The sequence below is a fragment of the Ambystoma mexicanum genome, chromosome 6p, assembly GCF_040938575.1.
Source record: "Ambystoma mexicanum isolate Mex_15411 chromosome 6p, UKY_AmexF1_1, whole genome shotgun sequence".
NCBI classification, from domain to species: Eukaryota; Metazoa; Chordata; class Amphibia; order Caudata; family Ambystomatidae; genus Ambystoma; species Ambystoma mexicanum.
Window position 1 is genome coordinate 1,473,853,541 of NC_090935.1, and position 15,614 is coordinate 1,473,869,154.

The following is a 15,614-nucleotide window of genomic DNA, read 5'->3' on the forward strand; positions in this document are numbered from 1 at the left end:
TGTAATGTCCCTCATTTGTCCATAAAGATGGCACACTGAGTTACTGGCACTGGATTCAGTCTACTAATTCCTCCAAAGAATTCTAAGACTTTTTCTATACAACTAGTATTTGTTCTCTTCACAAAGGGATGGAATGCCGAGTTGCAGCCCTTGAGCACTCTGCTCCTGCCGCCGAAAAAATAGGAGACTTTTTCTCTACATGTAGTATTTTGTCTCACTTCAAAAAAATAGTGAACTGAGTTACAACCACTAAACGCAATCTATGCCTGTCGCCAAAGATGTGCAATACGTTTTCTTCAGGTCTAGTTTCTGGGTTACAGGGTGCAATCTCTCCATATTCCTCCAAAGAATTATAAGACTTTTTCTCTGCCACTAATTTGTTCTCGCGTGTGTCAAAAAAAGGTAGTGCACGGAGTTACAGCTACTGAATATAATCCCCGGCTGCCCCCAAAGTATAAGACTTTTTCTTTGTAACTAAAATTGTCTTTCATCACTAACAGATGACACGCTCATGTGTAGCCACTAAATGACATCTCTTACCCTACAAACAATTCTGCGATTTTCTCCCCATTCCCTAGTCAATGACAAACATTTTTGCTTGGGTTTCTGTCACCAAAGTATTCACTGTGATTCGCTAATCTCCATCTCTCCCTCAACTAAATCTATTTTAATTGTGTATTAATGTTCTGCAGCTGCCAACCTCCTGGCAATGCTTCCGCCTAGAAGATTGATCCTGAAATCAAACCGAGTTTACACCTTTTACGCCATTTTAGGACAAACTTGCCAAAGCTCCTTGCCCCAATACCAGATTGAATTTGAGAAAGCACAATTTCGGCCAACACATTAATTGTTTAAGTGATTAGGTGTGTGGCCAAATGGATTCCTCCATGCTTTACTCTATTAATGGGTGGGGAGAGAAGCCACATGGAAACAAATCCATGCATTTTACAAGCATTGCTGCCAATATTCTCGTTTCCCACCTCCATCCTTCATTTCCCATCTGATCACCTACATTTTCATCAAACAACAGAGCCTCCATCATTCCACACCACATCACTCCCCCGCCCCCGTTTCCCAAACTCTGACATTTGCTTCCTTTCCGACCTTTAGCTGATGAGCAGAACGGGTGATTTGAAATGTGTAGGTTCTGAACCAATGACAATGTGTGGTGAGTTGGCTTGAAAAGGTTTGAGGAGGATGACCCTCTGCAGAGGACCTCACACTAGAAATGGAAGAAAATCTATGTTCAGTGTCAGGCCTACCCGCGCATACATTCTAGCATTGGCAAATTCCAGCACATCGCCCATACATGCTGAAAATAGAAAATCAAATTCTTACGCTGGCTCTTTCTAATGCTATGTGAAACTTAACTAACTAAGGCTGGCAAGATAGCTCAGCTGGTTGCACTCATGCTACCGATGTCTGTGTGTGATGTGCAGGTCACAGGCATGAATCCTAGCAAGATCAGCTCAGCCTTTCATCCATTTGAGGGTAATAAATGAGTGCCAACTTACAATGAGTAATAATAATTGCATATAACAATGTTCTATGTACAGCAAGTTGACATTAGCACACTATAACAACAAATCAGAAACATGTGTAATATGTATTTGTATATACAGGCATAACACTGATTAATCATTTGATTCATTCAATATCCAGTAATTTTATTGCAAACACAACAGAGTGTTACATAACAGAGCAGACAATAACACCGGAAAACACCGAAAAGATTAAACAAATTTATAAAGGGTAGTATTGTAAGGGGTTAAAAATGGGTCAGGATGAGGTTGAGATGGCTTTAAAAGGGTGGACAAAAAGAGGAGTTTGGGGAGACCTGCCAAATAAAAAAAACAAAAAAGAATTCAGTGCTTTGTCCACTCTGTTATGTACCACTCTGTTTTTGTGGTTGGCACGATCACATGTAATCGATTCGTTCTACATTTTCTAAAACTGTGTTTATTGGCATTTATTAAATCCAGCATCTAAAGTTGAAATAGCAATCATAACAACTCACTACTATAACTTTTGAGGCCAGAAAGAAGAAAAGTTCCCTCCCTACACCCTGCCCCCACCACTGTCTTACATGTTCTTTTATACATTACAAGGATAATCTCTGTATTATAACTGTAGCCACTGCCACATCAATGGTAGAGAAGTTCCTCATTTCAAGTCTATGTAGCATTAATCAGTGTCTATAAATTCATTGGTCGGGTATGTGACCAGGTTGCTGAGCTAAGGTACTTCGTATTGGGGTCCCAAGTGGTTTCATCTTGTACTGTGCCTCTGCCGTGGGCTGTTAATTTTTCCGTAGCCATTATTTCCCAGATGTTCTTCATCCAGAGACTGGATGAAGAGACCTCTGTTTTCCCTCACATCGCAGCAATTATATTTGCCACCAGTGTGAGTTTGATCTCTAGAGTATAGTGTCTTTATACTAGGGGTGTACCGAAATTCGGCTTTGAGTAAGTATTCAGCCGAATTCCAGCTGAAAATTACATATTCAGCTTCGTCCGAATACTTAATTCATTTTCACACAAAGCTGAATAGTTTCCCCCTACATTTAGTACTGCTTTGCCTGTGGGCCTGGAAGCATTCAGGCAGGTCACGTTTATCCTGTAAAAGGATCATTAAACAAATGCTGCTGTCACTTAAGTTGATTGGCTGCAGACAGAGCAGGGGTGTGAAAGCGCAAAGTCTCAAACCTTCATGTGCTGCACAGACAGACTTTAATCTGATGGGTAGGGGTTAGCGTTCAATAATTGTAATGTGCAATGAAATGTCTCTGGCCTCTCTGTATTTTCAGTTGAAAACCATTGAACTGGAACAATAGTTTACAGAGTTGCTATTGGAAAATGGTATTTTCTTTAGTCTTTAGGGGATTATTGATTTGCTCATGACCTGTGCGAGTACTCTGAAAGTTACAGGTTCCAATCCACCAATTGCCATCCAAATAATATAATTAAGTGGATTAATATATCTGCTGTGGAGATCCAGGAAATTCCAAACACTGAGTAAAATTGCTCAGGGGGTAGTGTGCCTGTAGCAAATAACTTTATTCAGTCTGCAGGCTAAGGTTATGAGGTAAGTGTGATGCTCAGTGGAAAATGTGCCTGCAGCATAGATGTGCTTGTAAAAACGAGACATGGGTCACAATACCTGCCCTCCAACCGTCTCATGTTGCCAAAATGAGTCCCTTTAAATTGGGTAAAAGATGTTATTAAAAAATGTGGCTATCCAAAGGATTGGGAGTTGTAGAAAGAAAACATGTGTAACCAAAAAGCCCTACTCTGCGGCAGCAGAAATATTCCTCCCAACATTAGAGAGTTTAAAAGGAGAGATATTTGTGTAATATGATGAGGACATACAGATTTACAATTTAGAAACATTGGGCCAAATGGGTGTACAAGTGCAGCATATATGTTAAGTAAACATGCACATGCTAATTAAAGATCTGAAAATCAGCACTGTCCCTTCCCTATAGGATCAGCCGAGAACCATGGAGGACTCAGCATTCTCTATATAGTTTTAGCTCCAGTCTTCTATCATGCCCCAAAACACCACACACATACCTCACAGGAAAAACTAAGAAAAATACTATCTATACGTGAAAAGATATTTTTCAAATGCCTCATTCTCACTGAGTAACACAGATAGAAAACATGGCTTTAACATCCCAAAAGTTTGGATTCAGTAGCACTTCAGCAGGGTGCTAATGTATGTAATCACTCCTGTTGTGTTTCAGTGCATTGCTGGAGCCAGAAGGCTAAAGACGGTGAAGGCCCGAAATGAACATTTAAAAGTACAAGTAGACACAACCCAGTCTCCCCTCACAGTGATTGCATACATGCATACAATAATTTTGGGTTAGTCTTAGTTACTTGGGTCCTTTCATGGTTTACACAAACATCTTCTGTTGACAATAAAGAAGAGAAATGCAATGAAAAATGCGTGTACAAATATATATATTTATTTTGTTTTTTTGGGGGGGATTTTATTTCTTCAATTAATACCTTACATAAGCAATCAAACATAATACAGTAATACAAATATACAAACAATACTTATTGAACTACAACCTAGTAACCTAATCTTTAGAAGAAGAACAGAAAAGAAAAGAAAGAAGAAAAGGGAAGAAGAAAAAGAAAAGAAAAGAAAGATGGAAGAAAAGGAAAAGAGGGAAAGAACAAAGAAAGAAAACACATACACACACACACAAAACCTAGAATGTGAATAGATAACTAAGCATAAAGATCATTAAATGCACACAAGATCTTCCCATATTTGTCTAGTTGATTTTCTGCCTTGAAGGATATTTTCTCTCTCCTAGACAAAAGGGACAAACTCTGTAACCAGTCATCAATACAAGGGGAAGCATTGCTTTTCCAAAACCTCAGAATTTGCTTCTTTGCTGGAAGAAGGGTTCTATAAGCCCAAAACCCTTTACCTGAAGACATTCCTGTGTCCATTGGAATCAGACCAAGCACACCAACAAGTGGAACCCTAGGTATAGACAAATCAATAACCATTTCCATTCTCCCAAAATAAACCTCCCAGAATAACGGTATCTTCCCGCAAAACCACAACATGTGGAGCGTGGTGTCCACCTCGCTTTTACAATTCCAACAAATATCTGCATTACACAATTTGCTCACTTTCATCTTCCATAGAGACCAGTAGAGATAATGGTTAATTCTCTGTTGTGTGTACCTTAAATCTAAATCCACTTCATATATGATTTGTTTGTTTGTTGTTTGTTTGTTTATACAATTTTTATGCGCACCAAACCCGTAGGTAACAGGGCGCCGCAATATGAAAATGCAAGGCTTACCGAGTTACAAATATATACAGGTTACAATATAGTACATTGAATCACAAAACATAAATTTCACATAGTATTACAGACAGTGACACAATATTCAAAGGGAATATTGGGTGAGTGGGAGTATACTGAGGCGTAGGGTAGGAGAGATCCAAAGGCGGAGACAGCCTGGAGGATAAGAGACTAGGGGTCAGTAAAGATTAAATGTTTGATAGCATTCTTTCTAAAGTGTAGGTAAGGTTGGTCTACTCTGAGAATTTGTGGCAGTAGGTTCCAGAGTTTAGCAGCCTTCACTGGGAAGCTATTACCACCAATTGTGGTAAGCCTGTATTTGGGTACTGCCAGGCAATTGGCATTGCCAGCTCTAGTTGGTCTGAGAGAAGTTCTTCTATGAAGTTTATAAGGTAACTAGGGGCAGCGTTATTTAAAGCTTTGTGGGTCAGTGATATCATTTTTAACTGAATTTTGCTATCAGTAGAGAGCCATTTATGTTGGCGTTTAATGGAGGATATATGAGTTCTTTTGTTTATGTCAAGCGCTGCTCTCAAGGCGTTGTTTTGTAATATTTGTAGCCTCCGGATGGTGATGGTGATTTTATTAGCTCCACTATATAGGGCATTACAGTAGTCAATTCTGGAGAGTATTAAGGCTCTGGCCAGGATCATGCAACTGTCGTTGGAGAGGAATTGCTTGCCAGCTCTTATCAGCTTGCAGGTGTAGGCAGTGGTGGAGGCCAGGGTGTTTACCTCTTTGTTGAAGGACATGGTGGAATCATGGTGGAATCAAGGTACAAACCAAGGGTTTTAACTTCCTTGGAAACCTTGATGATATGCCCGTCGATGTTGAATGAGGAAAATTCCTGGCCTAGTTTTTTAATGTTGGCGTGTGTGCCCATGATTATCAGCTCAGTCTTATCATCGTTCAGGCATAGGCCATGAGTGGCCATCCATGCCTGGATGATAAGACATACCCTATTCACCAACTCTGTGTCCTTACTATGATCCCCAGAAAGCAGGAGGAGAATCGGTGTATCATCTGCATAGTTAGTGTAGGTGATACCCAGACTGTCCAGATCATCAAACAAGGGCTTGGTGAGAATGTTGTATAGAGTTGGCGAGACACATGAGCCTTGAGGAACACCGCAGAGGATGGGGGTAGGGTCTGCGGCTGCCGATGGGGAGAATACTCTAATGGTTCTCTCGCTCAAGAAAGATTCAATCCATCTGATAGCCGCAGAGGAGAAGTGAGCGGCAGAGTCCAGGTGTCTACAGAGGACCTTGTAGTCCACTAGATCAAATGCAGCTGAAAGATCAAGTAGGAGCAGAAGTGCTTTCTTCCCTTTGTCTCTCAGCTCGTCAATTTGAGTTTTTAAATCAATTAAAGCGTTTCCGTCCCGTGTAGTGGGGGAAGCCTGATTGCCTAACTCCTAGGAGTTTATGCAGTTCTAGGTGTTTTTGAATCTGGATATAAGCAGCTTTATCCAGTATTTTAAGTAAGAATTGTACTGTGGTAATGAGACGGTAGTTGGTGGGGATGAGAGGATCTAGTGTCTGTTTCTTGAGGAGTGGGAGCACCCAAGAATGTTTTAAGTTGGCAGGGATAGTGCCTGAGGCAAAGGAGGCATTCATCAATTTGGAGATGAAAGGCGCTAAGTCTTTTATTAGCTGTGCTGGGCAGATATCACCTCTGCAGTTGGAAGGTTTGAGCGAAAGGATAATCTTTTCAACTTCCAAGGTAGACATTTTAGTGAAGTGAAATTTATTGTTATGTGCCTTAGGTGGAGCACTGGGCGGAGGGATATTGGGCAAGTGCTGTAAATTCAGCGTTTCTTTTTTTTTGCTGTATTTTCTTATGGAGCGTGTTCATTTTGTTTGCTAGTGCGTGTTGGATGTCTGTGCACCAGGACTTGTCCTTAGTACAAATATCAGGTATGGCTATTGATGACTCTAGTTCTTTAGTATGGAAAAGAGTTCCTTCATGCTAGAGTTAGATTTGGCAATGCGTTCGTCATAAGAATTACGTTTTGCCAAGCAGACTTCATTCTTATAATGCGAGGAGAGGGAGGTTAATTTAGCTTTGTTGTCATTGGAGGAGCATAGTCTCCAATTGGTTTCACTTTTTCTTTTCAGAAGGCGTAGGTCTCTTAGCTGTGGCGTAAACCATTTATTTAATTGGGCTTTGGGTTTGCTTGATCTAAGTTTAAGAGGGGTGATTTTGACATTGTAGTGAGCATGATATTGTTTTATTCGTGGACTAGAGTACTGGGATCTAGATTTTCTGGCAGTGCATTTAGAGTGGGTAGGATAGCATGGATTACTTTATCTACTGTGATGCTCTTTTTATTTCTGGTTAAACATGGTGGTGCTAATAGAGGGGCCGTAGGAAGGGGTCTGGTGGTAAATAAATTAAAGGACACCAGTGAGTGGTCTGTCCAGGGTAGAGGCAAGATGGATGAGATAGTAGCTGTGCAGTTATAATCCACTATCCAATCTAATGTTCTGCCCTTCAAGTGTGAGGGTTATTTCACTTTTTGAGACATACCTACTGCATTAATGGTGTTAGCTATATCCATAGCGTGTTTGTCCATTGGATCATTAAAGCCTATGTTCAAGTCCCCTAGTAAGAGTAGTTGAGAGGAAGGTTTGAGGTTGTTGGTGAGTATTTTGTGCAGATCCTCCTCGAAGGTACCAAGCGGACCAGGAGGTCTGTATATTGCTTGAATGGTAAGTGATTGTGAGTTGTTTATCTGGTGTTTAGCAGAGAGAGTTTCACAAGATTGTAACGATTGGGTAGGGGCTAATCTGAGGGAGAGGCACATTTTAGAGATAATGGCGATATCACCTCCTCATGTGGCATCTCGGTCTTGTCTAGATATTGTATAACTGTCTGGGATGGCTAACATAAGCGACGGTCCTGCCGCATTATGTAACCTTGTCTCAGTAATCGCAAGGAAATCCAGATTACCTTCTGTGATTAGGTCAGCTGGGTGACGAGCGATCTCGCATTGAGAAGTGCTCCTTTGAGGGAACGGGCCTCAGTTACAGCTTTGGCTTGCATAGGCTTAGCTGTGTTACTATCAGTTAGCTTGAGCTTATGACTGTTAGTTTGGAAGGCGTTTGTATTAGACGTAGAGTGTTGCAATGGCAAGTTGGTGTGATTAGGTTTCATAATATGCTGGTAGTTTAATTTCGGGTTAGTTGGTGGTAGAGATCTTCTCAGTGGTTCATGTAATTTGGTAAGTCTGGCATGGAGTCTATAGTTTCTGTCAGACGTGGTACATGGTAGAGGGCAAGGGCTACTGTCCCTAAGACACTGTAGTGTTTAGATTGGAGGGTGGTGGCGTTATTCATAGCTGTATTAGTCGGGGTAAGTAGGCTAGGAACTGGAATAGGTGCTGGTGGGAGCACAGTATGACATACCTGACTCCTAGTAACAGAGTGTAACGTGGCAGCCATTATGCAGAACAAAATTGTTAGACTTAGCATCTTTAACAGTTAAACAACAAAGATACAGCAATGCATGTAGGGCACCTAGGCCTGATCACAATTAAACCGCAATAATAAGGTGGTGCATGTGAGGCAACTGGGCCCGATCACAATTAAGCAACAGAAATAAGGCAATGCATGTAAGGCAGCTAGGCCTGAACACACTTCAACAGCAAAAAGGCGATGCATGTAAGGCACTTAAGCCCGATCAGGTTGAAGAGAAATAATTAGAAGATACAAGTGGGTCATATGTGACCAATGCTGGACTAGGAATGGCAACAGTACAATGCAGGGTTGGCACATGGGCCCAGTCAGAACTGAGGCACAATAATTGTACACTGCAAGGGGGTCACATAAGGCTATGTCAATGCTAAAAGCGAGCGCACACACATACAGGCAATGAAATATGAGGGTTGTAGCATCATAGCGTGGGTGCCAGGGTATGGTGTATAGCAGGTAGGTATGAAGTGCGCGTGCGCACGATCAGGGTATAATAGGGTGCAGCAATCGTGTATACAAATCAATGTAGATGCTCGGCTGCATGCAAATGGTTAATTCAACAGTCAGGGACATTAGGCTTGTGGGGGTAAGGTGAGTACAATCGGATTACAAATCCTGTTAGAGTAGGCGCATATGGCTCAAGCGGGCTCAAAGTAGTCAGAAAATATCACGGTTCAATAATCAATGTGCACGCGTGGGTGGGATAAATGGTAGACTCGTAGTAATAGTACACTGTGAGATAGGTGCATTAACAAAGTAGACAGATCGGATTGCCACTAAGGGCAGGATTCAACAGCTAGGCATGTGTCAGTAACGCGTTACCTTGGTATTGCACAGGAGATAGTTCATCTTAATTAGACCTATACATATGTTATTCCATTCAATATCTGACAAAGTGCAACCTAGATCCAAGTCCCAATTCCCTCTACCAGATTGCGATAGTAACTGAGATGTAGAAGGTGCAGCCATTTTATGCAAAGTAGTTCCAGACACGGGCATAGTCCTTGAGACGAGTAAAATCACTGGCGGAGCATGCAACGTAGCATTCAGACGAGAAAAAAATCACACCAAATATTTCCTGCAAGACTTTGTATCTACGAATTTCAGCCACTTTCAGTTTATACTTAAAGTGCAGGAACTCAAAATCAACCATATGCCCATCAAATACCTGTCTTGATTTTCCAGATACCCGCTCTTTGCCATGAAGTCCATGACAAAATACAATTATTCCGCTTCACAGCCGGGTAATTCCATAAACTGGAGTCTGTACACAGCAAGTATCTCTCCTCATGAACCTCATTACACTTACCCCACTCCTTCACAACATGCTTTATAAAGGGCGGAGTTGCATCATGAGGCAACCTTTTATCCATAAACAAGATAACATCGATAGGGGTGGGCGAAACACATTCTTGCTCAATTTTAACCCAGACTGCACTATTACTATGATCAATCGCCAACCAATGATGTAGCGTGTGCAACGTAAACACAGTGTGATAGCGTTTTATGTCAGGTTAACCAAAGCCACCCATCTTCACTGGGCTATAAAAAACATCTTTCGGAACTCGTGCTCGATTCCCTTCCCCCCACACAAACTTATTCAACGATTTATTGATACATAATAACAGATTATTTGGAAGATGTAAAGGAAGCATACTAAAAATATATAAACATTTTGGAAGGAGGGACATTTTCACTACATCAACTTTACCCCACAAGGACAATTTTAGCTTCTCCAACCTACAGCAGAGGCTATCTACTTCAGCTATTTTCAGGCGGACATTATATGCAAGCAAAGACTCAATGGCCCTCATTACGACCCTGGCGGATTTTTTCCGCCATCGACGGACTTTCCGGCCATGGCGTAAAGTCCGTTTACGCCATGGCGGATGGTGGACTTACCGCCCCATTCCGAGGTCGGCGGGGCGGTAAGTCCCCATTGACCCATTTACCCTTCCCCATTCCCATTTCGGCCCCATAGGGTATAATGGGAGTGGGGAAGGAGTTAATTACGCCACCGTAAATTACGGTGGCGTAATTAACACCAAGGTCCCATAGCGCCATGGATTTCTACGCCCGCAAAAAGCGGGCGGAAAAATGACCATGGCGCTATGGGAACTCGTAGTTGGCGGTAAGGGGTCGGCGCAGCTAACGCTGGCGCAAACCCCTTACCGCCAGGGTCCTAATGAGACCCAATATCCCTATTTACATGAATACCCAAATATTTAAGACCCGATTCAGCCCACATTTCCCGACCCACATCAAACAACCCCCTATGACATTAAATAGAAATTGGAAAAATAAAAGTCTTTGTGACATTAACTTTATAATTAGAGAATTTGCTAATTCCTGTAATGTCGATAAGAGCTCAGTGTATGATCTCTCTGGGTTTGAGATGAGGACCAAAAGGTCAAATGCATATAAAAGAACATTTGACACATAATCTCCAAATGGAATACCCATCATATCTGAATGAGTTCAATGCATAATGGCCAGAGGTTCAATGAATAGATCAAACAACAGCGGGGACAAAGGACAACCTTCTCTAGTTCCTTTTAGGATTTGAAAACAGTCTGCACGATTACCATTGGCACTTACGGGTGCCTGTGCATTTCCATATAAGGCTCTAAACACCCTAAGAAAGAGCCGTCCACAATTTATTCTAAGCAAAACCTGCCGTAACAAAACCCAGCTTACTCTGTCAAAAGCCTTCTCTGCATCTATACTTATTGCTGCATACGCCTCTGCAGAGTCTCTCTTCAAGTGAATGACATCAAGCAATTCTCTTAAGTTATCACTACTATTCCTTCCGCACATGAAACCTTTCTGATTTTTATGAATGAACATTGGAAGCAGACCAAGAGCTTCACATCCACATTTTGGAGTGAGTTATTAACGCAGTCTGCATTGATTTAGCAACCATTGCATTATCAAGTATTTCAGTATATAGCTTTTTTAAGGAAAGGTGACAGGATCTGCTTAAAGGTCTTATAGAACTCTATTGGAAAGCCGTCAAGGCCAGGACACTTACCGCTTGCAGATGTAATGATCGAGTTCTCAATTTCTTCAATTGTATTCTAAACCCAATCTTTCTTGTTCATTTAGGCTTGGCATTTCTAGTCTACTAAGAAAAAGTGCTAATTTCCATTTCGGAAGCTGTTTCATCATTCTTATATAAAGAGATATAGTACTGACTAACTTTTTTGCAAAGTTCTACCTTCTTCCTCCGTAACTTTCCCCCTTTATCTACAATAAAAAGCACTTGCCTATTATTCTCTTTTTGTTGAATACAGCTTGCAAGCAAGGTCCCTGATTTGTTACCTGTTTCCCAGAAAGCTTGTCTAGAGTAAAATAGCTGTGTGTCTGCCTTATGATAGAGTTCACAATCCAAAGCACGCTTTGCCCTGGTTAAAGCCAATAAACTCTCCTTACTGGGACAGCCACAATAGCACACCCCACAAGCCTTATATTCATTTTCTAATCTAACCATAACCTCTTCCCGCTGAGGCTTCCGTTGTGATGCAAAGCGGATAATCTTACCACGCAATGTTGCCTTCAATGCATCCCAAATCACTGAGACAGAGCTCGCTGAGTTTAAATTATCCTCCATAATTAATGTTATTTCCATTTCTATATGTTTGATAAACTTAGCATCCGAAAGCAACTGTATGTTTAGGCGCCACTGTTTTCCAGATCTCATACCACCAGCAGGCTCATCCAATTTCGACAAAATAGGTGCGTGATTAGAGATTAAACATTTCCTATTGAAGCACTACAAATGTCTCCACATAAGCTCCTGCTTACAAGGAAAAAATCAATACGTGAAGAAGAACTGTCTGTCATTGAATGAAAAGTATATCTTTTTTCCTCTACATTAAGATCTCACCAAATATCACGTAGGTCCCATTTATCTATTAACCTTAGCAGGCCTTTTCTTGCTTTCAACACAACACAGGAATTAGCCTGGGTAGTCTTATCCTTTTTCATATCAATAGTTGTATTGAAGTCTTCTCCAACTATAATTTCGGTACAGCCCAAATTGATCAAGCACTTCATCCAATGTCTCAAAAAAAACATCCTGGTTGACATTAGGTGCATAAATATTCAAAATCGTCATGTATCTATTCTCAATGTACAATTTAAGTGCAACATATCTCCCTTCCTGATCTACACATACACTATCAGTTCCATATCTTAAGCCCCTTCTGAAGAGAATAGATACTCTGCAGGAGTTACTTGCAAAGGAACTTGAACACTCTTTTACATACGAACCATTTAAGATGTATCCCACTTGGATCTGGATATTCAGTATTATATACATAATCATGCTTATTTATTCACCCTACATGAAACATAACTGAAACTAACATCACTTATACAGCATTAGGACAGCAACCACCCAGCAACCAGATATACATGACAGTCCCAGATAACACCTCAGACTAATATAGAATAGAATAAACATTATGATCAGTGTAACAGTACAGACTTTATAAAAGTGTATTTCCTATGTTTAGTTCAAATAACATACATCTAGAAGACCTTAATTCCAGTGCAGCGCAAATCCACACTCACTCACCTCCAATCCAATCATCCTTGCACCTACACATCTTGAATTCATGCACACCCTCCATCCCCACGCTATGACTATTCTCCATGGCCATGCTGCAACCATGCCAGCATAATCTACACTAGCAAGAAACCATACCTTAATTTTACCAGGTAACAATCTTTGCAAAATTCATGGGTATCTAGTAAACGCACGTGTCATGTACACAAAACTCAAACAGTATTGCTGATGAGAATTTGCCCCCAGACAGAACTCAGAATTGTCATAACTAATCAAACAGTACCCCACTCACTAGGAGCGAGAACTCCCCTTTTTACTTCCCTCTTTCCCCTTTTCCCCTTTAACTCATGCAGATTATTAGTGAAAAATTACAGACCCTCCATAGTAGGAACCTATTCATACTAAAGGGTTGCTCTACAATTACAATATAATACGTTATGTCTTCTAACATACTAACTCTATGGAGACAACACCCTCTCCAACCTTTTAGCCCTGCTGATTTAACTGCAAATGACACTTAAAAGTATCAACTATAAAACACAGCAACTGCTCCTTACTCAGTGTTGTCAAACAAAGAATCACTCCCGCCACGGATCTGGATCAGTTAGTAAGCATAAACCCATTTTAGTGTCAGTGTGTATGAACATTTCAAAAGTGTTCTTGTTTATATAATCCACCTGGTCTAGTAGAAACGATGAAACAAAAAGGTTGTGCAAGACCAAGACACATTATACTCCAACACTCCTCAGCCCCATACATGTATTAACCAACTATGCGCTATGTTAAGAGTAAGCTTTAATTCTAAAGAGTATCCGTTTGCCAAAGGAGATGTAGCTATTCAGGCTTTTAAACCCCCTCATTGACGGAACAGAAGCAACATAAGACACCTCCTCAATAGAGCACTAGGCATCATCGCAGTACACATTTCAATTTCAGCAGATGTTATATAACCGTTCAGTTTTCCATTGTCATTTACTTTTTTTTTAGTGTACTTTAAACCAACATCAAACTGTATGTGCGACGTTAGCAGAATCATGGTATCCAATATATTTGCATTATGCCCCCAGATCTTAATAATGGCCAAGTCTGTTCATACTGCAATGCTCAGTCCCATTGGCACCCACAAAAGCAACACGCCTAAATGTTCACTACAGAATTGACTATAATCTCCCTTGCCTCAATTCAGTTTGTGCGGGGCCAGTACATTGCCCAGAAGAGAACAAAATAAATAAAAGCAGCATTAGTATATGCAGGCCTCGCTTCCAGATGTTATCTTCGATAGGCTGCTTTCAAAGTAAGCTCAGGCACTCTAATAGAATCATTACGAAGCTCGCACACATTACTGGCATAAAAATGAAAGGTACAGCAGTCCCCATGATCTAAGGAGCACACTCGTATGCCCAAAATGTCTGTTTGAAAATTGTTGAAATTCACACCTGCACACGCCGACACAAGACCCTGCCCAGCTACTATGCAGTAAGTGCTTACTGACAGATATAATAGTCCAGAGAACGCGATACACGAGTCTCTGAAAGCACCAAATGCTGTATTACTGCAGCAGCAGAATGACAATCCAATTTAAGCTGCATGCTCCAATAGCAAGTTTTGGGGCTCTAGTTGACACTGGTACTCTGTTATTTCAGTATGTGTGCTGATCACTCCTAGACGTCAGTATCCGATGATGGTACATGGAATTGTCAACATGTACATTCTCTTGATGACGCAAGCACACTTGAGGTACTGCACACTAGCTCAAAATATTACGCATGCTTGTGACCACATGTTCAGACTCCCCTGTAGGCAGGTGAGCACACTCTGGAACGTTAAAGCTGCAGCATAGATCGCACACAGCAGAACGTGATGCACAGTTCTACGTAGCTTCAGGTATACCTCTGAACATTACTAGTGCCTTCCCAACAACCATGGTAAAATCGAACTCGAACAACACACGCAGCCTGCTTCAGGCGCTGCCATCTTAGCTTCACCATCCCGATGCAATACATTAGAAGAAAGAACCCACAAAACATCGCGTAGACCACAAGACATATTCAAATATGCCGTTTTACAACGGCGAGTCACAGATTCAAAACAAAACAGCTCTAAATATCCCTTTTCTTGTCCCCAATTCAATTAAAAGTAAAAATAAACATAAGAAAACTTCATTTCTTCTCAGCAGTTTTCCTGTTGAAGTTTAACTTACCCTGGTTGGTGTCTACACCATTCAAAAATGAAAATGCCTTCAAATGGTTTAAAAAAGGAGTGCACTAAAAATGCTTTCCCAGTAGAGGACGCTGTGCGTCGATGACTGGTCGAGTCGATGTCGCTCGGAGGCTTCCGTCCTGATGTCAACATCATCACTGGCATAAGTAGCTCGCGCAGCGCCCCTTGCTCAGTTCCGTTTTTCCGCGCTTCATAGCTTCGGTAATGTAACGCTGGGTTCTGTGTGATTTTCAAATTTCTTTGAGTTTTCTTGAGAGGATGTCTTCGACTTTTCAGCGAAATGGCTTCCTCCTCAGCTCTGTCTTCTCTGCGGTCCGGTTTAAAAAAATGCAGAGACTGCGGGGCAACAATGTCCCTGAAAGACCTGCATAGGGTTTGCCTCTGGTGTCTAGGGACAGACCATCCGTGTTCGGAGTGCAACAAATGCTTGTCGATGGCGGCCAAGACCTTGAGGCAGCGTAGAGGAAAGTTGAAGAGAGGTAGGCCTCAAAAATCTGTTACCCCGTCTAAACGTAAG

General features: G+C 41.3%; 1 protein-coding gene and 1 long non-coding RNA gene across 2 annotated transcripts in view; one reads left to right on the forward strand and one right to left on the reverse strand.

Annotated features, from left to right (window-relative positions):
• The window catches only part of LOC138510561 (uncharacterized), a 129,260-nt gene extending 114,399 nt beyond the window's left edge, over nucleotides 1–14,861 (reverse strand). The window contains exon 1 of the long non-coding RNA XR_011280407.1: nucleotides 14,768–14,861. This is a non-coding gene — a long non-coding RNA (uncharacterized lncRNA). The remainder of the gene's footprint in view (nucleotides 1–14,767) is intronic.
• The window catches only part of LOC138510558 (serine/threonine-protein kinase MRCK beta-like), a 2,015,755-nt gene that overhangs the window by 623,124 nt on the left and 1,377,017 nt on the right, over nucleotides 1–15,614 (forward strand). The window lies entirely within an intron of this gene.